The sequence below is a fragment of the Crocodylus siamensis genome, chromosome 4 (assembly GCF_052110815.1).
Source record: "Crocodylus siamensis isolate JL-2025a chromosome 4, ASM5211081v1, whole genome shotgun sequence".
Lineage (NCBI taxonomy): Eukaryota > Metazoa > Chordata > Crocodylia > Crocodylidae > Crocodylus > Crocodylus siamensis.
The window spans coordinates 8045552-8069360 of NC_143398.1; the positions used below are offsets into that span (position 1 = coordinate 8045552).

General features: G+C 49.1%; 1 long non-coding RNA gene across 1 annotated transcript; it reads right to left on the minus strand.

The window, feature by feature from the left end:
* Positions 1-15039: 15039 nt before the first annotated feature.
* LOC149865457 (uncharacterized) lies at positions 15040-23156 on the minus strand. Its single transcript, XR_016442149.1, has 3 exons — positions 23053-23156; positions 21637-21741; positions 15040-15420 (listed from the first exon to the last, which is right to left on the minus strand). It is a non-coding gene; the product is annotated as an uncharacterized LOC149865457 (long non-coding RNA).
* Positions 23157-23809: the final 653 nt, after the last annotated feature.

Below are 23809 nucleotides of genomic sequence, written 5' to 3' on the forward strand. Positions count from 1 at the left end.
TTTCCCAGGATCCTGTGCCCGCACTGACTTGTTACTGTAGGGTTGCTCACGATGGTTAGGTAGCTGATGCCACATTGTTTGAAGGTGGCGGCAATGAGGCCAGGGCTTATTTCCATGGATATAACTTGTATGTGTGCTTGACGGTCAGTCATACGGAGGACAGGCTTTGCAGAGAGATGTATAAAATAAGATGGGTAAAATGTGTGCAAGGCAAACTGGAATCATTCTGGATTAACTGTAGGGGAGATGGTGCCCGTGGTATTGGTAGCGTGTTCAGATCGAGAGGTGGATCTAGTCTGAGACACCAAGTCAAAGTCTTCAGAGCTGCTATCAGGGGAAAAAAGGCTTAATGATATGAGGCTGAGTCTGTACGTGATTGGCGGCAGCCTCCGTACAATGGCAGAAGTAATTTTCTCTGCCAGTCACTTAGTCATACACTATGGGCAATGGTTTAGGTACTATGCACCCTAACCTAAGGATTACACTTACCACTTGCTTTGGGGCACTCTTAAAATAATTGTCTCTCTTCATACAAATTCTCTGATTATCAATGGGATTGGAAGAGAGAGGAAAAGGAAGGCACTGAGCAGCTGAAAACATAGGTGGAATAGAAGGAGGCTCTCCCAGAAGTAATTATTAACCTGGGGATTCATTCCCCAAAAAAACGGGTTGGGTTCCATTTTCTTTCCATCCTTTTTTAAAATGCAGCAGATACATTACTTGAGCTGAGGCCTACCAAGCATCGAGTAGAGTGATATTATCACCTCTCGTGCCTTGCATACAATGCTCTGTTAATGCACCCCAAAAATGCATTTGCATTTGTGTGACAGGATCACACTGCTGACTCATATTGAGTTTGTGCTCCACCATTGCTCCCTGCTATTTCTTGCCAGCGATTTTCTGCCGTTCTGTATTTGTGCACCTTACACTTGCCATTGTTGAATTTCCAGAAAATGAAAAAAGAGCGGTGCCCTTTCTAAACTGGCTCATGCAATGGAGATCTCACTGTATCATATCACTAAGGTCCTGACTTATTTATACCAGCATAGCTTCGCTGTTGTAACACTGCACGTAGCCAAAAGCCCCCATCCTAACAAGCTTTAATATGGGACGTGCATGATGAAGTTCAGTGTGAAAAATTAATCACCTGAATTTGGGAGATGATGATTCACAGTGGGAAATTGCAAAGCCACTGCACTTCTGAATAAGATTTGGAGAGCCATTGGCTTTCCTGAGAATACAGAGTTAATATGTGATACAGGGAGCTTTGTTTTTAGTGCCTGCCAAGATGCTTCAGAATTGGCCACATGTACAGTTGCTATCAGGGCTGCTTCCCTGGTTCCAGAAGCAGTCGCTCTAGACACAGGGAAGACCCTTCAGACAAGACATCAAAGTGAGAGAAGGAAAGATTAGCAGCTGGGGATAACCTGTCACCCTGGAATGTCACTGTAATCTCACTGGGAAACTGGCCAAATCCTCCTGCAGCCCTTGTGAAGCCTGTGCACATAGCTGAAGGCACCTCTTCTGCACATATACTGCTATTATCTGACTCTGGTTAAGCCAGTTATCAGCATCTGCTAACTCCATTTGACCTTATTCCCAATGCAAGTCACTACGTGTGCACGGTGTGGATGCTTCTCGGAGGAGCTTATACAGCCAGTCATCCTAGCTACACTGCTTGTGTGGGCTGCTGCTTTTGTTTCCACATAGATCCATAGATTGCAAGGGGCTGGAAGGGACCTCGGGAGACCATCGGGTCCAGCCCCCTGCACCAAGCACGAAAGATAACTGGGGTCAGGGGACCCCAGCAAGGTGACTGTCCAGTCTGCTCTTGAAGATCTCCAGGGTAGGTGATTGCACCACCTCTGGAGGGAGCTTATTCCACAGTCTGGACACCCTGACTGTGAAGTTTTTCCTCATTTTGAGCCTGAATCGGACTTCCAGGAGTTTGTGGCCATTACTCCTGGTTTTCCCCTCGGGTGCCCTGGTGAACAGTTGCTCACCGAACCCTTGATGTGCTCCCCTAGGGTAGCAGTAAGCTGCTACCAGGTCTCCTTTCAGCTTTCTTTTCTTCAGGCTGAAGAGTCCCAGATCCCTCAGCCTTTCCTTGAATGATTTGCCTTTTAGGACTCTGATAATATGGGTGTCTCTTCTTTGGACTCCAAGCTTGTCCGCATCCTTGTTGAAGTGTGGTGCCCAGAACTGGATGCAGTACTCCTGCTGCGGTCTCACCAATGCTGAGCAGAGGGGAAGAGTCACCTCCCTGGCTTTGCTGGAGATGCATTGATTGATGCATGCCACAGTATTATTTGCCCTACTGGCTACAGCATCGCGCTGCCAGGTCATATTCATACTGTGGTCTATTATTACTCCCAGGTCCCTTTCATTCATGGTGCCAGTCAGTTTGGTGCCACCAAGCGTGTAGGTGTGTTGGGGGTTGCTTGTCCCAAGATGGAGCACTTTACATTTCTTGATGTTGAACTTCATCAGGTTCTGATCTGCCCAACTTGCTCGCCTGTCTGGGTCTGCCTGTATCTGTAGCCTATCTTCAAGCATGACCACGCTTCCCCATAACTTGGTGTCGTCCACCAACTTGGCCAGCGAGCTCTTCAGCCCCACATCCAAATTGTTAATAAAGATGTGGAAAAGTACTGGACTGAGCACCGACCCCTGCGGGACACGGCTGCCCACTTCTCATCAGGATGGCACAGATCCATTCACTACGACTCTCTGGGTCCTGTCCTGCAGCCAGTTTCTCACCCACCTGGCTGTCTTGGAGTTAAGCCCACAGTCCTCCAACTTTCTCACGAGGACATTGTAGGATACTAGATCAAAGACCTTTTGGAAGTCACGGTATACACTGTGAACCTGCTCTCTCATGTCCAGGTGTCCAGTTACCTGGTCATAGAAGGAGATGAGGTCGGTAAGGCAAGACCTGCCCACAACGAAGCCACACTCGCTGTCATTCAGGATCTTTCCTTCTGCAAGCTTATCACAGATAGACTCCTTGATGAACTTTTCCAGGATCTTCCCTGGGATGGAAGTTAGCCTGACCGGCCTATAGTTACACAGGTCCCCGCTCCTGCCCTTCTTGTGGATGGGCACAACATTGGCCCTCTTCCAGTCCTCAGGGACTTCTCCAGAGCGCCATGAGTTGTGGAGGAGTTTCGCCAGGCGTTCTACACTGACCTCAGCCGGCTCCTTCAGCACTCTTGGATGAAGATCATCCAGTCCCACTGACTTGTATACGTCTGATTTTTTTAATTGGCCATGCACCCATCCTACGGCATAAGACATAAAGACAAAAGTGCCTTCAGTGCAGAGGCTGTGTGGCCAGGTAAAGACATTACACTTTTACCAGTGCAAGTGATCAGAAACTGGCCAATACCCATAAAAGAATAGAGGTTCAGCCCACAAAACTGGTCTAGTACCCATACAAGAACAGAAATTTGGGACATATAGATTTAAAAATGGCAGAACCCCATCTAAGAGCTGCTCCCGCTGCCAAAGGGTGAACATGAGATCTGTTTGCTACCAATCTAAATTACACCACTTAACAGAAAACCATGTCACTTATATTGATTCTGCCTCAGGCTTTTTGAATGTCTGTGCCTAGCCTGTGAGAGCAGAGAATGTCTTCTGGCTTCAGCCATTAAGTTCAGTGATCCTGTTCTTGGCTGACTGGTATAACACAAGCCTATCTCCCAGCAGCCCAGACTTTTGGGGGCTGGAACATGTGATCTCTGCAACCCAAGCTCTATTAAAGGGACCGATATTGGTGGGGTTGGCACGATGTCACAGCGTCAGATCTCCAAATCCAAGCTCATAAGCACTGAGGCTGGTCAGTCATCAGTGTGAAGAGTTTGCTCAGCCCCACCGTATCTATCCTTTTGCTCTGGAACCGCAGACCTTTGCAGGTCCTATATCTGCAAGACCTATATTTTAGCAGGGGAGTATAGAACAAGAAGTCATCTATGCTTTGATTATTAAAATCTCATGGTGCGGAGGGCTGGGATTTTTCAAAGTGCCCCAGTATGGCACCATCAATGGGAGTTATACACCTGACCCCCAGAGGCACCTTCCTGTAGGCTGTGAACTTGTGAACAAACAATGTTAAGCTAAGGAACGTCCTATCCTGAGATGGGTTCTGCCCAACTAGTTTATTGGGGAACTGGTTACCAACACTGATTGGCACAAGGAAGAACAGTCGTCAGCTGTTGACTCAGGCCGTTGAGTAACAGTTCCCGTATTTGGAGCCTGTGTGTGCTCAGGTTAAACTGCAGGGCTCTGAAATGTGAAACCGTAAGCATGACTTTTCTTTTTCCTGGGTTGCCATGGGATAGAAACCCTGAGATTGAAGCCTGGCAAACAGGGGGCTGGGATCAGTGTTCATGAAAACCACGGTGCAGACTCGAACTCGACTGTGTACTTGGGAATCAAAAGTTTCACTGTAAAGACATTTTAAGGTTCAAAGTGCTCGGGCAGTGGAGCATGGTTTCCTTGTTCAGGTTTGTGACCAGAAAGGCTGAAGCAAGAGTCATAACAGTAGTGCATGACTGCTCGTCATCACAGGAATACTGTATATATAATAACAACCTGACTAGCATGTCTATAAACTGCTAGTATGCAGTTTATATTATATGCAATAGGTACCTTATTATAGGTACTACATATGCAATAACTACATTATATTACTGACTTTTTGCAGATGACAACACTTTAGCTCAAAGTGACAGGCATCTCTATTTCTGGAGCCAAGAGACTCAGGATCTACCTATCCTCATCTACCTGGCTCTGAAGTGCCAGAGCTCAGATCTGTAGTATCCTCACAAATTAGGCCCCAGAGCAGAATAGATAAACATGCAGATGAGCTTTTCAAAATAACTCTTCACAGTGTGCTCTTAAGGTTGGGCAACTGAAATACCTCTGAGGAAATATATTGGGTATTGAATATTGGATATTGAAAACGGTAGATATTGCTCGTCTTAAAATTCCAGAGAAATTTCCTGTTTATTCCCGTGAGCAGAAAATGTCAATGAAAAGTAGAAATGAAGCTATATGAATATTTTTGCACAGTTTTCACTTTGTTTTCAAGTCAGATCTCCAAATTAGTGGTTACTGAAAGTAGACTAAATAAATGCAAATTAAAAGTAGCTGGGATAAACCGGAGTGATGGAGCTACTTCACTAGGAAAATTCAAGCAATGCCTGATAGGGAGACTCTGTTGTTTGACTTTGGCATTCCAGTGATTAGTGTGATCTGATTGAGCTTAGAAAAACTGAGATCCTGAAAGGCAGACTTTATGTGGCAGACTTAACAGCGTCCTGAGAAAGAGTCTGCTTTATTTAGAAGGCTCCGACAGCTTGAAAAAGCTGACATGACTTCCAAGCACATAGATTCATAGATTCATAGATACTAGGGTCAGAAGGGACCTCAATAGATCATCGAGTCCAACCCCCATGTTGCGGTCACCAAATATTTTGGCCCCCCAAATTTCCTAGCCTTCTTACTCTCAAGATAGATCTGACCTCCTCCTCACCCACCATGAATTATGACACTTAGATAAAGCCTGGAGTTGTGCATCCACCTATTGATTATGCATGTGTATGTGTGTGTGTACACATATGTGTGTGGGTGTGACCAACTGAATCAAATTACCCCGATGAAAACAGGTCAAACTTTGCATATTTTCCATATGAAATAACCAGTTTGCTGTATGCTTTGATTTTGTGTTATATTGTGAACTCAGGAACTTTCAAAGGGCATTGCGAGATCCTCTTATAAGCACATACCCATTGTAGAAATCTCTGGGATTGAGAAATATTTCCTGTCCTAGTGTGTTTAAATGTTGGGTTTAGATGAATGGATGCAACTGCCACTGAAATCAAAGGGTGCCACATGTATTGGAGGCCTTTTAAGTATCATTTAAGATCCATAGGAATTCAAAGAAAGACTCAGTGTGGAGCAAGGCACCAGGACTAAGTACAGCCAGTCAAAAAGTCCGAGGCTGAATTGATTCAGTCTTTGCAGGTTAGCCTAAGCTGCAAAGACTGAACCAATAAGTAAAGGAATAGACATTCACATTTGATTCAGGAAATGCAGTCGCATGTCTGCAGTAGCTCAGGCCAGAAGCTGACGGCGGGGGACGCTACAGCACAGCTCTCTGACACATAGCCAGCATGGACTGTGTGTTCACTTCCTCTTCCTGCTGCCCCCGAGGTCTCTGGGATTTGCAGTCCACAATTGCAGCAGCTGGACTCTGCAGGGTTGTTCCTCCTTCCAGGTGCCTCTGGGATTTGTAGTCCACAGTTGCAGCCAGCAGTAAGTTTAGCAGGACAGGACAGGGCAACTCTGCTAGGGAGCAGAGAGGCAGGGCTAGTCCTGCTCTCTGGAGCAGACAGCACAGCCCAGCCCAGTGCTGCAAAATGCTGGGATGCTGAGGAATTGTGACTTAACTTGAACCAGGAACAGGTTTGGGACAGAAATTTCATAAATCAGTTTGACCTGCTCAGTAGCTCGTTACTACTGTACAGTACTGCCACATCACGGTTCGTGCACAGTAAGCGTCTCATGTAGATGCGGCCAGAGTGAGTGCTCCTTCTGCAGGTACCAGAATCTCCTGAATCACTATCAGTTTATGACAGTAAGCAATATTGCCTTCCCCTTCCCCTTCCCTTGCCACCCCATCCGCTGCACTCACATCATCTCCTGCCTGCGTGTACCCCGCAGTGTCCTGCCATCCTCACTCCACTTTTCAGCTTTTCCCATCATCTCCATAGTCTGGGACAGACATTGCATAAACTGGTTTTAGCCAAATCAGTTAAGTCTGATACTACGTTCAACCAGGTTTATCTTAAACCAGTTTCTGCCATTTTGAAACTGGTGTATGTGCACTGAACTTCTGTTCTGTTACAGGTTGAAACTAGTTTCTGATCACTTAAACCAGTTTACGTGTAGCTTATGTCCCTGGGCCAGGTGTCCACTGGCAAGTGTGCCTACTGGCTAGTTACATCCTAAGATTTTGTTTGTTCCAGGGGAGCCAGAGCAACATGGTGAGTAGCAAAGTGGCCTAACACCGAATGGGTTAAATCTTGGCTTCACTAAATAGATCTGCTGTGGGGAAAACTTCCACAGAGCAGTATTTGGCCAGCTCTTACTTAGTTAATTTTTGACAGCAAAGGGATGCTCTTCTCCATCTGGCGATGCTCGATATGTACTAGTACATGACAGAAGTCCTCTGTGTGGTCTCCGGTGGGTGGCGGGGTCCAGCAGCTCCTAAGTTCTTCCCTCAGCTCTGATTCCCTTGGAAGTGCAAGGACCTGTCATTTTTAAATAGAGGTACTCAAGGTCCAGCACAGCACTAGGCATCTGCTGTGTGGGTCCATCATTTTCAAAGAGAGATGTTGATTCCTGCAGTTCATGCTGCTCCTGGTATTATGTGACTGGGTTCTTAATTCAGGGCTGACTCATCCGCTGCAGGCCTACAGGTCCTACTATTACTGTCTTAAATCCCCCACCTTTGTTTCTGGGCGCTTCAGTGATTTTTCATGATCCCCTTCTCTCTGGGTGGTACGTGCCTCCTTGTGGTGGGTGTACATCATTTGTAAATCTTTAATGACATCCTTCCTGATTTGCCTTTTTGTTATATTTTCGGCAGAGTTTGAATTACAGGGGAGCTTGGGGAGGGCTGAGCTCCCCCCAGAAGAGACTAGAGCCCCCCTTGTAAGATGTGAAAATCAAAACCTGAGTGGGGGGGGTCTCTGATTTTATTAGAGTATCATGATGGGCAGCCCAGGTTGGGTTTTTTTGCAGAGCCCCCCCCAGAGTCAAAGTATAATTCAAACCCTGATTTTCAGCTAAAAGCATTCAGTGGGACCAAACATGTTCTGTTAAGAGACCTGCCTAAAAGGAGACTTGTTTATTTTAAAAAGCTTTATCCACCATAGGTCATCATGTCCAATATATGTGTGCATGTATATATTATATATTAGCTTGACTCTCCACTTGCAGCGGCTCTTTTGAAGCTCATAAATAATGTTGTACCCATCCCGACAACTGATCTTTTGCATCTGCCACTTCCCCCAGATGCTGGATTTTTTTTCAGCAGAGCCCCAACCCCATGCCTCTTTGTATTTACTTCCTTGCATAAACATTAGCATCATTAATGTCAGCACAGCTCTGGGATCAATCATCCTCTTGTTCCTATAGCTGCTTTCATCCCCGGGGATCCCCCAGTGCTTTACAAAGCGTGTTGCAATAAATCAGTAGCTAGCTCAGACTTTAAAAGTCAGCTCCTTCTGCATGTGGGTTCTTCTTACCAGGTATGTGGGTGCTGATGACAAAGAGCTAAGTAACCTAGATTGCACTCGGTAGACATCAGCGATACTCAGAGCAGCCGCTAAGATCAGCGCTGCTGAAATTCAGACACTCCTAGTGCACAGGAAAGCAGCCAACTGCTTGCTGGGCGCATCTACACGAGAGGTTTACTGCGCAGTTGACTAACGAACCACGCAGTAAGTGGTCTCAGAGTCCACGCATGCACCCCTATTAGGGTGCACAAAATGAATACACGCTGCAGCGGGGTAGTACTTTCGTTTTGCAAGTATTATCCTGCAGTGGAGCTTTTTCCTGTGCAGCAGCCCACATGTAGACGCTGCCTCAGCTGGCTGGGGCACAGGGTGCGTCAGTGTGGGGCCAGCTGGCAGGCAGCCCCGGTGCCAAGCCTCAGCCCCTCCGCAGCATGCGGAGCCGGGTCGGAGCAGCCCAGGTGGGCAGGAGACCTGGGGGGTCAGCCTGCCAGCCCAGGGCTGCTCCGACTGGGTCGCTGCAGCAGGGTTCCTCTACAATAAGCTGAACTGATCTTGCCAGGTATAAAACTTCTGCTTCTAGAGAAAACTAGGGGCTGCAGACTGGTTTTGAAATGGCTAACTGGTCCCGCTGGGGACCAGCATGTCATCGGCTGCTGCAGAGTTGGGAGAAATTTTGGTGGGTCTTACCCAATTACTAGCCTTTGCCTGTTTCTCAGCGATCAAGTAGGAGGTTGAGACTAAAAATACGTAGTTAGACACTAGAGAACGAGCTCCCCAAGGTGGGTGTTTGAATTAAACTGATGACACTGTTATTGTAACCACATCCCTCCCCCACGCCGGGGCTTCCTACACCGCTCTTGAGCAGCGGCAGTGAGGCTGTCTCCGAGCCCTTCAGTCAGATATGGCCCGATGACTCCAGCCACAGCTGCTTTCTGCAGGGCTCATGCTGGTGTGTGCAGTGGCCAGAGCATTTTGCTGATATTTTAGTGCCTCGTCGCTCATCATGCATGTCGATTTGCTTTGCTAATGGGGAAGGAAGGAGTTCTGCTTGCACGCCAGATTGAATTACTGACCCGAGGGCTCCAAAACTGCATGCTGTGTTGTCTTGGCCCGGCCATTGGGTGTTTCACCACCCATGGCTTCTCTGGTTTTCTTGCCCTTTTCACCTTTGTTCTCAGTTTTGCTCATGGAGTAAGGCACCATGCTCAGTTAGCACGAGAAAATCTGGCTCTCAAAACTCTTTCTAAGAACTGCCAAGTCGTGTCCTGGTTAATTCACACGGCCCCACACCCAACCTGGTCTGGCTTAGATCACACCAGGGCAAGGGCAGAGATTCAAGTTAGGGGCTCTCGCCAGCCAGCAATGAACAAGGACGAGCAGGGAGCCTGGTTAAGATGTAATTTGCTGCTGGTTTGTGTTTTCAGTGAGATGAAGGCAAGTGCATCCCTTGGGCTCTTGTCATGCAGGGCCTATAACAAGGGGAGTACTAGCTCAGCCATGTACAGCATCTCTTGCCTTGTGCCATGTTGGTCTTGGCCATTGCAATGAGATCTGGCTTCTGACCTTCCTTGGCTGCTTGCTGTCACCCATGCATGATCACACTGTGACATTTGATGGCTGGATTGAGGCAGCACAGGCGCAGGCCCGATGTGTGCAGTAGAGCTGGAGGCAGTCACGTTAAATTAATTATCGGCTTATTCACTGGCTGTAAAAAACCAGAAGCAGTTGGGCTGCAGCTTTCATTCCTAGAAACATCCCAGATGACAGCACTTTATTTGCTGGATCCCTGGAAGGAGAATACCATTTACTGTGAACGTGTAGCCAGATGCTATCATGCTAGAATAAATGCTGTCTTGGTATTTTAAATGAGTTGCATTAGGTCCGGGAAAAACTATTTTGCCCGAGTTCATGCCTGCTTATTCATGGGGATAGAGAAGCTGGGAGAGGGGACATGATGGTATAGTGATCAAGACATCTCATTATAACTTCAGAGTCCAGGGTGAAGCTCAAATATATGCCAAAGATGGCTGGTTCCCAGTTGATCAGCTGTAAATGGTACCTGGTCAGCCTGGGAAGTCAAAGACGGCTAGATGGGATACTGGTCACATAACTGCCTTGTATGCCACTGGCCCTAGCCAATGATTAGGGCCTGATGACTAGGGCCATTGACCTAAACATAGGACCATAAGAAAGTAGGGCTGGGAGGACCCTCACAAGCCAGGATTGTCCCTAACTAAGCCATCCCAGCCAAGCATCTGTCTAACCCACTCTTGAAAATTTCCAGGGATGGAGATCCCACTACTGTCCTAGGCAGCTTGTTCCAGTGCTCGACCACCGTCTCAGGAAGAAAATTCCTCCTTGTTCCCAATTTAAATGTCCTCTGTTGCAACTTGAGCCCATTGAACCTAGTCCTGTCCTCTCTGGCCACAGAGGAAAGCCCATGTTCATCTTTCTATAATTAATTGCCCTTCAGGTCTTTGAAGACTTATGAAATCCACCCTTTTCTCCATACTAAGTAACCCTAAATAATATGTTCACAAGTTAATGGCTTCCTTCTCTGTTTAGCAGAACTTGGGCTAAGAGATATAAATGGTACATTGAAGGTGGGATTGGTGACACGGAGCATAGAGAGAGACAAATCCAATGTATACATAAAGCTAAGGCATAAAAATGGAAAGAGCAATTTCCTGCTCAGTGGGAAGCACTTGGTGAAATTGTGATATGGAGGTGGTTGGGCCGGAGAACCATAATGGATCCTTCCGGCCTAAAAATATGAGCGAAGATGGAGATGAAAGGAAATCTGTGGGGGCTGGAAGGCAGGAGGCAGGAATCAGAAGGGGAGACAGCAAATTAAAAAATAATAGAGTTTATATCCCTTATGTTGGTCTCCCACTCATCCCAGCCTCACTTTGGGATGTCAGCATTTGCCAAGCATCTGCCAAGTGGCTTCCCAATAGCTGGCAGGATTATTCTTAATTGAAATGCTTTCTATTGGATGGAAGGAAGCGAGTAGTTTCTAACCAAAAAGATGCAGCAAGCTGGAAAATAAGATTTCTCCATGTTTCCCAAACCTTCAGTTCCATATACGTTACCCAGCCATAGCTTTCACCAGCTCATCTGGGGCACCTGTAGATGTGCTGGGAGGCTGCTCTGATGCACGGTAATTATAGTGTATTGGAGCAGACTCGATTAATCGACTGTGCTAATTTGTGTGTCTTGTGTATCAGAGTCCCTGCGCTTCAAAATTGTGGGTGTCGAAGGCCTTCTGAAAAACCAGGAAGACTATGTCCATTGCTATCCCTACGTCTAAAGGATTTGGTGACCTGGTCGTAGAAGGCCACCAGGTTGGTCTGACAGGACCTGCCTCTAATGAACCCGTGTTGGTTGCCCCTAAGCACGATCTCGCCCCCCGCCCCCCCGGGCCCGGCCCCTCGTGGACATGTGCCAGGATAATTCTCTCAAAAATCTTGCCCAGGATCGAGGTAAGACTAACTGGCCTATAGTTTCCTGGGTACTTCTTCCTCCCTTTTTTGAAGATGGGAACCACACTGGCCCCCTTCCAGTCCTCCGGCCCCACACCAGAGCACCACGGGTACTCGTACAGCCGTGCCAGGGGTCCCGCAATGACCTCAGCTAATTCCCTCAGCACTCAGGGGTGGAGATCGTCCAGACCAGCTGATTTAAATCCATGCAGTCCCTCCAGACGTTCCCTGACTAGATCCGCTCTGACCCTTGGCCTGGGTGCGCCTCCCCTGGGGCCTGAGGGGGCCCGGTGGGGGGCTGATCTGGTCCCTGCTCAGGAAAATGGAGGCAAAGAAGTCATTAAATATGTTAGCTTTGTCGTCTGGTGTGACGACCACATTTCCTAGCGAGTCTTGCAGGGGCCCCATGTTACCGGGTACCTTCTTTTTGTCCCCTGTGTATTTAAAAAAGGACTTCTCGTTGTCCTTGATCTGGGAAGCTAGTCCCAGTCCCATCTCCGCCTTGGCCTCCCTTGCATCCCTGAGCAACCGCAGTGTAGTCCTCCCCGGGGATGGCCCCTCCCTGCCTTTGGGGGTGCGCCTCTCTTTTAGCTAGGAGACATTCCCGGATGCTTTTGGTGAGCCATGGGGGCTTTTGCGCCCTGCTGCCCCCTTTGATCCGTGTTGGGATGACCTCCCTTTGGGCTCGGAGGATCGTCTCCTTAAGGAGCGACCACTCTTCTTGGACACCCGGCTCCCCTCCCCTCCGGGACCCAGTGCGTCCCCGACTATTCTCCTTAGCTCATTGAAGTCCGCCCTCCTGAAATCTAGGGCTGCTGCCTTGCTGCAGGCCTTTGCCACCTTGCACTGGATGGTGAGTCCCAGCAGGCGATGATCGCTGTCGCCCAGGTGGTCGAGCACCCGCAGCCCCCTCACCAGGTCGTCGCCCGTGGCCAGCACCAGGTCCAACAAGGCATCTCCCCTGGTGGGGCTGTGCACCTCCTGGGTTCAATGGAGGTCCTGCATTAGGGCTAGGGACCTACGTGAGCCGTCAGACTTGGCTGCCTGCTCCTCCCAGCAGATGTCTGGGAAGTTCAGGTCCCCCACGATGACCACGTCCTTTGACCTAACGACCTCCGTGACCTGACATGAGAACTCCTGGTCGAGCTCTTCCCCGTGGTTGCGAGGTCTGTAGTAGACCCCACCGTTAAGTCTCTTTCTCCTCGACTGCCTTGTATCCTAACCCAGAGCACTTCCGTGTGCCCCTCCTCTGACCCTGTGCTACTTGATGAGGATGTGTATCTCATATATATATATACGTTGCACAGGGAGCGGGCGGGGATGCCCTGCCTCACAGCCGCGTGCTAGTGGTAAGTGCTGCCCACACCCACTCCCGGCACAGCACCCCGCAACGCGCCACCCTCTCTGCACCGCGTCATACCCCCTGCACCGCCACAAGCCATACCCCTGCTCCTTTTTGTCTCCCTGCAGCTTGTTTGCCATGCCCTGTGTCGGGGCGGATTCAGGGGGGTGCACGGGTGCAATTTTACACCCCCACCCCTTTGCTTCCTATTCCACCCAGGGTTTAAAACCAACTTCCTGCCAGTGACAGCAGCAGTTTTGTCAGGCCCTGCTGAGGAGGTCAGTCAACGTCATGGCTCATTATCATCTACCTTAGAAGTTCCCAGACCTTTTTGTTGTGTACCCCCTGCCAGATTTGCCAGCTGCCCGTGTACCCCCGCCAGTGTATGTTTTATATTTTAACCCCTTAAATGCCAATTATTATTCTAATGAAAATTAAATCTGCCATGACACAATTCCTCCCATGTACCCCACCAGAGATATCTTGTGTACCCCCGGGGGTATGGGTAGCACGGTTTGGGAACCCCTGATCTGCCTGATCCTTTGAAAACTCTTCATCCCACAGGCAAATTTCTATTTTATTTTATTTAAAACCATGAAAACTGCAAAGGCTTTCCTGGTAGAGTCTATAAATATGTAGGCTCTCACAAAAGCATCCTCATATTTTTAGGAAGTGAGCTTAAGTAACCAGAGCAGGGGGGCTGGACCCCATGATCTCAGGAGGTCCCTTCCAGCCCTAAACTTCTGCAAATCTGCGTGAATTGGTGTGTTAACGACCCATTCTGCTTTTTAATGGTCTTGATGTTCCACCGATCAAGCCGTCCTTTGTTTAGCAATTCTGCTGTCTGTTTGCTGCCCCTAGTAATGCAGCTCCTATTTCACAGCCTTGCAGACTGTTTTTAACTCACACCAAAAATGTGATTTGTTTTTGCTTTAGTCCCAAACTAAGTAATGCAGCCCTAGGCCCTTGCATATTGGTAAAGCTTCCAGTTCATTTTTGACTGGAGAAAAAGATGTATTTTCGTATATGTACTGCATCACATGTCCCCCCCGCCTTTAAAATTTTAGCTCTGCCCATGCCTGCTTTATTACCTGCTTTCCATCTGTCCTCAACATGGGTTATGTTTTCTAGATCTCTGAAGACTCTTAGGTGGTCCTTACATTTCTTGAGGTGCGAGTCCCAAAATGAGATGGAGATCTCCAGCCAGTTGCTGATTAGATTGTATAAACGGGCTTGTCGTACCTAAGGAAGGTGAAGCATTCTAGTATAAGCGGTTGCTTTTCTCAGAACAGGAAGACGATGCTGACTTGCACTCACTTGGTGACCCACAGATCCCTTTTCGCAGAGCTGCTGCCTCACAAGTCATTTTCTATTTGTGCAACTGATTGATCATCCGTACTTTGCACTTGTCCTTATTCGGTTGCATCCTGTCGGTTTCATACTGTTTCTTTGATTTGTCAGACTCGCTCAGGCTGCTAATCCTGTCCTTCAAAGTGCTTGCAGTCCGTCCCACCTTGGTGTCTTTTGCAAATGTAGGAAGTGTGTTCTTCATTTTGTCATGGCACCCAGGACAGACCCCTGTGGCTCCCTGCTTGATAAATCCTTCCACTTTGGGAGTGAGCCTCTGATCACTACTCTTGTATATGGTTTTCCAACCTACCTTGTAATTGTTTCTCTAGGCATTGTTCCCCTAGATGGCTAATGGGCATGTGAAGTGAGACCGATTTAAAGGCTTTGCTGGAGTCAAGATATGTCATATCTACTGCTTCTTCCCATCAGCAGGGCCTGCACTACCAGGTCATAGGAGCAAGTTAGGCTTGTTAGATATGATTTGTTCTTGACAAGCCAGGCGGGCTCCTACTTATTGCTTCACTGTATTTTAATTACTTACAAATTGACTGTTTGATTATCTGTTCCACTCTCCTTCCGGGAATTGAAATTAGGATGACAGGTCTATTATTCCCATTTTACTGGTAGAGCAACTGAGTCCTGCTTCCACTGGGGTCAGCAGTTTCCTATCGACTCCTAGAAGTCTAGTTAACTGCAGCAGAGCCGGGCCCCAGAGAGGCTTGGTGACTCTCCGGAGTTGGCAGTGAACCACTGTGAGAGCTGCAATAGGAAATCAAGCATTTATTCAGCTAAGCACTTAAGCATGTACATGCTGAAGCATTTTGCAAAATCTGAGCTTCATTCCCTGGTCGCCTGGCTTGTACTTGCACCGTATCTTTGCCTAGTCTTCCTGCCTTCCTCTTCTGCAACTTCATGATATTACTGCCAGTCACTTCTCCTGGATTTGGAAGAAAACACATTGGCTTTAAGTATCTTGTAACAACATTATTCAGACACTGGACTGCTTCTGTAAGTATAGCCCAAGCTAATTACAGTTGTCCCCTGTTGATATGATAATGTCTCTCCACATTAGCCTGGCACTGGTATTTTCTCATTGTGAGCTGTATGGTCAGCTCCTGGAGCCATTTTTCCGGGGATGGGGTTTGGTATAATATTCTCATTATGCCCTGATGTCGCCCTGCACGCACAGCAAAAACATTGTTCACTCCAGAGAAATGCAGTGATAAATATGTAAAGCACCCCCTGAGTCACTGAGACTTTGCATATTATCATCTCTGATATTGGAAATAGTTAATAGCAGATATACCACAAACACTGAGCTGGAACAGCTTAGACAGGGATGACCTGCCTTGAATAGGGGGTTGGCCTAGATGACCCCCTGAGGTCCCTCCCAGCCCTGCCTTTCTATGATTGTGTTACTCTGATGGATTTGGTTTTTATTGTGGCAAACAGTGCGCTAAACGTGTGTTGTTGCCTATGGAACTAAGCCTGCGTTTTAACTTCTAAGTGACGCAGGGCTGGAGTTGGTAAGACATTTCAGTAGAGATCTAGTCGATCCAGTGGGTCAGTTAGGATGACTTTTTGACCTCCAGTCTTCAGACCACTGAACCTGGACGTGTCTTATGCTTGCCTTGTAATTTTCTGCTGGGAATGAGAATACGAGTCAGAACTCCAAAATCTTCACCGTTGTTCTTTGTTTCTAAGTAATGGATGATGATCGCTGGAGAGATTTTCTTCCTCTAGGAAGGAATAAGGAGGTCCAGGTTCCTCCATAGGGCTGGACAATTCAGCTTTGGTTTCACATATCAGAGAGAGGGAAGCTAGTTGCCAAGTACAAAGTCCGATTCGGGCTTCTACAAATGTAGGGGAGCATGTACAAATTGGGGCTGGATGCTGGGCTCATTGCTTAGGTCTCTCGCGTCTTTTTGAAAGCAGAGACAGGAGAGAGAGAATTCAACATGTCGACCAAGACTATATTACTGGGGCTAGTGTTTTCTAAGGAGCTGACTGGCTTGAAATCCAATGGGGTCTGGAACCTAATTTCATCATGAACCTAATTTCATCATGCAGTCCTTGCATATTAGTAAAGCTTCCAGTTTATTTTTAACAGGAGAAAAATATGTATTGCTGTGTATGCCTTAGGCTAGCAGGCTGCAATACCCCGAGGCATTTCAAGGTGCGTTTGGGCATCTTAGTAAGAGGCTTGGTTTGAAAAGTCCTGGCCACCCAGCAGCACTTCCTGACCTTGATGGGATATTCGAAACATCCAGATGGATGCTGAACATCCATTCACATTCATTTTAACAGGAACTGGATGTCCGGTGTTGCTTTAGGGATTAATTTCTGCCACAGAGTATTTTACACAGAACAACATCCTTAAGCTAGAAGGGGAGAAAGGGAGTGATTATTGTGTACAAGATCAGGACTAAAAGCTTAGCTTTTCCCGAGCCGGATAGTTATTTCCGACTGGGTTTCTGTCTTCCTGCATTAGGGGTCTTTGCTTGATCTGGGCCTACTTCTACCCTCTGCAAATGCACCCATTTCACGAGATCTGTTCTCAGGGGAGGAGATGTGGTGGGCAACAGGGTGATTACTGAGGCTCCCTCTGGCCACAGGCTGCCCTGTGGCACCTAGCTGCGAATGGTCACGTGCCGTTCAGCCTGGGGAGTGGCGATGCCCGACTCATCACGCTGCGTGGCATTGGCCATGCATTACCTGTGCCAGCCCAGTGGGCTGTTAGGCTCAGACTTGACTTTCCGGGGAAGACCACCACTTCCCATGGGTGAAGCTGGGAGCGACTGACAGCATCTGAACAGAACATTGTCATTCTTTTTTCCTTTAAATGAAAATAGCTCCAAATGATTCCCCTAGAATAACACCTAGCAAGGAGGACCCCCCAGAGTCAGACCCTGTAGCCAACCCCTTCCCTAAGTACAATTTAAAATGCTACCTTAGAAACCTTTACAATCAACAAAGAGCGGGGGTATGTGTGTGTGTGTGGGGGGGGGTACATGATCGAAATGGCAGAGATAGGGACAAGGCATCTGTTTCTGCATTAGAGAAGAGGCTAATGTGGTCTCTCTCTTAGCTGATGAAAGAGAAGTAGCCCATGCAGTGTTGTTTTTACTCCGGTGGTGCTATGATTGAAAGCATGGGATCTGGCAAACCACATGCACGGCCGGGAAGTCTGTTGGGTCCAAACCACATGCATCTTTCTTTCACAAATGTCCCATCATAGATCTTATTTTTATTCCTCCTCCTGCCTCTTTCTCTACCTCCCTTGTTTTCCAGTCCCTCGGACTCAGTGGCAGAGAGGAATTTCTTCCCTTTTTCTCAGCAGAGGCTTCCCTCACCTCAAGTGACATGCTGGGAATTTAGCATGACTGTGGTGTGAGTAATGCACAGATGGTCACCACGGAGGGATTTCCAACCTTGCCCCTCCTAAAAGGGAATTGGCTGAAGGGCTCGCGGTTCTTATATCAAGGAAGCTGCAAGCAATGGCCTATTTACACATGCGATAAGCGTGGAGTTTTACAGGGAGCTGGGTCGTCATGCGGCTGGACTTTAGAGAGAAGTTCCTTTCCAGAAACTGGTCGTTTCTCTTCTGCTCTGTCAACTTCTGTGACTCAGCATAGCAGGAGTGTCCTGCCAACAACGACCCGTGTCTGCTGCTTGATCTCAGCGGGAGAAATTGGGGCTTTGCACCCTGCAGAATCAGGCTGTTACTTTAGGGGCCTAGATGTGAGCCGAACTTTAGATTGCACTTTAAAAAAAAAAAAAATCAGGGTTTGATAATTTGTATGCAAACTAAGTGCAAGGGGATATGACTTTGGATTCAGCCAGGTTTTGCTTCCAGGGTTCTTACGGCGTCGTCACATTACCAGCTCTGCAGTCATCTGTAAAGTCTTTTAGGAAAAGCAGGATAAACAGATGCTGAATTTCTCAGCAAAAAACACAAAAAAACCCAAAAGGCCAAACACTCATAAGAAGGGAGGCGGGGGGGTGGAGAAAGAAATTTTGCAAATCATAAAGACACAAAAACAACCCCCCCACCCCCTCCCTTCAAGGTCATATAAAAGGAAAACTTTTAGGGACAGACATTAAAAAAAACAGAGTCTGAATTGATTCAGTCTTTGCAGGTTTTCATAGATGTTGTTTGAGTCAGAAGGGATCTCAGTAGAGCATTGATTAGTCTGACCTGCGCAGATTGAACAAATTTGCAAGTGAACATACATTCACTTTTGACTCAAGAAATGTAGGCACATACCTGCAGTGGCTAAGGCCAGAAGCTTGGGGGCGACAGAGCGAGCCCTTGGCTGCAGGGAAGCTCTGTCTGGGGGGGGGGGCAGGCCTGAGTATGATTGGGGAGGAGTTTAAACCCCCACCCTGGCCTGCAGGTGTGCCTGGAGGGACAAGGGGAAGCCACCCCTGCCAGGCATTTCCCACCCCCACCCTTGTGGTTCCATTGGCAGGGGCACGGCCACGGCCACCCCCTATGGCAGCATGAAGTAAACGGAGACGGGGAGGGGGTTATCATTCCCTGTCCCAGTGGCACAGACCCTAGCCGGGGTCTGCCTGGCTGGGGTGCAGCAGCCTGTGTCAGGGTTCCCCCCACCTCGCAGCTGCAGGGGCAGGTGTGCAGCCAGGCATTGGGCAGCTGGCATGGCCCCCTGAGGCAAAGGGGGCAGGGAGGAGGTTTATTCCCCCTCTGTGTCCCCTGCCCCTGGGGAACCACCTCCTTCTGCTAGCCCTGACCGCTACCTCTGCTGATCGCTCCCTGCGCAGGGCGAGCACTGGAATAAACCCCCTCCCTGCCCCCTTCACCTCAGGGGCCATGCCAGTCAGCCTCTGCCTATGCCCACCACCCCTGCTGCTGCAGCAGCGATGGGGTAGAGACCCAACACGGGCTGCTGAACCCGGCTCAGGTCCATGCCAGTGGGACACGGAGAGGGCAATTAAACCCCTCCCTGGCCAGTTCACTTGAGGCTACTGCTGGGGCTGGCCATGGTCCCCACTGCTCCAGGGGCGATGGGGGGTGGAGGAATAAATGCCTGCCAGGGGATGTTCTGTTCAGGCCAAGCAGACCCCAGCTGGGGTCCCAGGGGGAGAAGAGTGAGGGGAAATAAACCCCCTCCCTGCCCCTTTTACCTAGTGGACCCATGTCAGCCAGCATCCCTGCAGCAGCAAAGAGGGTGGGGGGAGCCCTAACACAGGCTGCTGTCCTCCGGCCAGACAGACCCCGGCTGGGGTCCAGGCTGCTGGGACAGGGGATGGAGAGGGGAATTAAACCTCTGCCTCCATCTGCTTCATGTTGCTGCCAGGGCTGGCCATGCCCCCGTCACTGGAACAGTGAGCAGAGAAATGCCTGGCAGGGGCTACTGCTGCCTGGCAGACCCTGGCTGGGGTCCATGCTGATGGGACATGGGAAGCAGTGGGGAATAAACCTATTCCCTGACCCCTTCAAGTTAGGGGGGTGGGCATCCCCAGCCCTGCTCTGGCTAGGGAGCAGAGGGGCGAGGCCAGCCCTGCTCCACTGCACTAGACAGCACAGCCCAACCCAGGGTTTCACAGCATGCTGGGATGCTGGGGGACTCTGGTTGAACTTAAACCAGGAAGGGGTCTGAGACAGAAGTTCCATAAACCCGTTTGCTTTCAATCAGTTAAGTCTGATATACTACATTCAACCAGGTTTATCTCAAACCGGTTTGGGCCATTTTGGAACTGGTTTATGCCCACTGAACTTATGTTCTGTTACAGGTTTAAACCAGTTTCCGCTCACTTAACCCGGTTTATGTGCAACCTCTGTGTCTAGCCATACTGATTCAATGGGAATAGTACCGACGCTAGTGCTACTATATGTTAGTTGTGATGAAAGCATCTGATCAGCCTACTCCATTCCAGACACGATATAAACTATTTCCAGACTCATTTTGACTCTTAGGAAAAAATGATCTGGGAAACTCTTTAACCAATGGCACGATGGAAGAGATCTGTTGCCCCTGTCACCACTGACCAAAGCAAAATCTGGGACTTTGCAGCTATAGGATGAGTATCCTACGCATATGGCAAGGAATATACATAATTTATATTTAGATGTGCATTAAGATATAGTTTAATTTACTGGTCCACGTAACCCCCCATCCTCAACGTTGCTACCAGTAACTCCCTTTGCACAAAACACACAAGATTTCCTTTTTACCAGCCAAGTCCTCCAACTCCTGTACTGTTTTTCAGTTTTTACCTTTAGAAATGTTTTTTTGGGGGGTGGGTCTGGCATGCTTTCTGTATCACTCTGAGTCACCTTTTAGAAACACAACTGTATTTTTATTGCAAAACAACCTGAGGCCAATGACATATATATTCTCTACAACATTATTACAAAAAAGACACATATTCAGAAAAAGGAGGGTGAATCACATTGTGTAAAACTAATTAACACTTGAAATATAGTTGAGCCTGTTCCTCAGAATGGCTTAATTTGTTATTTTAAATGCTATTAAAACAGACTCCTGGTGCCCAATATTGCCAATTTGCTTCTTGCTAAAACTCTAGCAGAAGTGCCTTTGGGACTGCTGGCAGCGTGCCACTCACAACTTAGGTATATTTTCCTGACTTTTCTCTAATTGTGTTTCCCTACCCTCCTTTGCAGTGCTAATCCACATCTACCTCCCCGCCGTTGTTCTGATTTAAGGCAGTTGTATTTCAAGTTGATGCATGGTTTTCAATGGAAAAGGTCACTGGCATTAATCCGGCCCTGGGAAAAACCCATCCATTTAGAAATTAAGTGCTAACTAGGTTGGTGCAGGACATTTCCTGTACATTAATGCCTTGGGAGCCCAGACCCTTAAGGGCCTTTTAGGTTGTGGTCTGAGTCTCATCATAATCGGTCATTAATCCTGCAGGAAACTAACTTTGCCGAGGACAGTATTAAGAGCTGCTGGGTTCCCCCTCCATTATCCTGCATTTTTTATTATTGGTTTGCATGAGAGATTGTCACGTGTGCCTTTTTCAATCCAGGCCTGACCCAAAGCTCCTCAAGGTTAACAGAAGGACTTTTGTACATGCTGATAGCTGAGTGTACCACTACATTTGGATGGGGTTGGCTGAAGCCCTGTGTTCACAACTGGATCCAAAGAGAATGAAGGGTGCTTACCTTCTCTCCTGAATGGACGGATAATACAGACCCCTGCCCTGCATTATTGTTCTGTTGGAGGCAATCAGTTGCGTTCATACAAGCATCAGTCCTCTCTTCTTATTACTAGAAGGCAGGGTAGAGTTGTACCTTATGGACCCCCAAGTAGATATACATACATATGTGTGCATATATGTGTGCCTATTCATCTGTAGGTGTGCTTACATGTATGCATATGTGTATATGCATGTAGGTAGGTGTGCTTAGATGCACGCGTACGCATATGTATGCATGTATGTATATGCTTAGATAAATGTATGTATGTGTGCTTTGATCAGGGGTGTGCAAAATGCGGGGCGTGGGCTGGATGTGGCCTGCCAGGCCATTCTATCCAGCCCACGAGCCCCCCCAACCCAAATTTAGAAAATTAATATTTACCTGCCCTGGGCTGCCTATCACGTAGCCCTCAGTGGCTTGCCCAAACTCGGCAAGCGGCCCTCCGCCTGCAAGAATTGCCCGCCCCGGCTTAGATGTACGTGTGCATGTGTGTTTAGATGCATGTGTATACATACATATGCATGCATGTGTGTGTGCTTAGATGTAGGAATGTGTGTATATGTGTGCTGACACGTACGCATGTGTGTATATGCTGGTGCATGTGTGTGTATGCATGTATGTGTGCTTAGATGCACGCGTGCACATATGTATGCATGTATGTGAATGCTTAGATGCACGTGTGCACATATGTATGCATGTATGTGAATGTTTAGATGCATGTGTGTGTGCTTAGATGTAGAAATGTGTGTATATCTGTGCTTAGACGCATGTACGGGTATGCACAGATGCATGTGCGTGTGTAGAGAGGGAGGCTGGGGCGAGCTGGGCTCCCTCCTCAGCCGCTGCAGGGGTGCAGAAGGGGGCCCGGGGCCTGCTCTCCCCCCGGCAGCCCGGCCCCGGCTCCGAGCTCGCAGCCGCCCGCGGGCCGCACCGGCCGGCCCGGCTCGGCCGGCCCGGCACGAGGGAGCGGCGTGCGCGCCGCGGGGCAGGGCTGGCAGCGAGCGCGTCCCGCCGGGACCGGGCGGCGGCGCCTTCCCCGCTCGCTCATGCGGGACGTGAGGGACGTGCCCGGCCCCGCCCCGCCTCGCCCCGCCCGCTCCGGACCACGCGTGACACAACCGCCGGCACGGGCCCTGCACGCAGCGTCTCTCAACGGCCGCCTGCGCGCGCACGGGGACGTGCGCAGCGTGCTCACGCGCGCAGCCGCGCCGCGGTGTCGGTGCGCACGCGGGGGAGAGCCCCGGGGCGGGCGGCGGCCCCCTCCCCCCACATGTCGCACCTCCGCGTTTTAACCCCTTCTCTGCCGGCGGTGTAGTATCACCGACAAGTCGATCGGCCATTGCGCGCCCCCCCCCCGCTCCGGCCCCCCTCAGTACGTACGTGCGGACGTCTAGACACACGCAAGGGTTTCAGCCTTTTTACACACACACACACACAGGTATATACGTGGCCTATGCATGTGCGCGCACATATACGTATGCGTGTGTTATGCACAGACACACACACACAAAAGGGATTTTCAGCCTTTTAATATGTGTTTAGATGCCGGTGTGCACACGTATATGTATGCATGTGTTTTATATGTATACATATATGTACACACGCACAGACGGAAGGGATTTTCAACCTTTTAATATGTGTACCCCCACGCGGGTGGCGAGCGGCTGGATGTGGAGTGGCGGGGGGGGGGGGGGGGCAAGTGGCAGCGGGCCTCTGCGCAGCCCTGCTCTCGCCCCGCCAGGGCCCTGCTCCACCCCCACCTGCCCCCACGTCCCCGCGGGATCTTTCACACTACCACGTACCCGGGCTGACAACCCGATATACAGTATATTCATACACACACATACACATGTATACACATACACAGATACACACCCCCGTCCCAAGGGGTGTGCAGGGCTTGGGGCATACCAGCCTGTGCGGGGGTGGGGGTAGCACTGGTGGGGGGGGGGGACCGCCCCAAAGCACAGGGCCCAGCTTGGTTGCCCTGATTTACCCCCCCACCGGGATGGCCCTGTATATGTGTGTGTGTGTGTGTGTGTGTGTGTTTACCCCCCCTCCCCCGGGATGGCCCTGTATATGTGTGTGTGTGTCCTGTATAACAACGGAACGGCAGAGATAATGGTGTCTGTGTCTA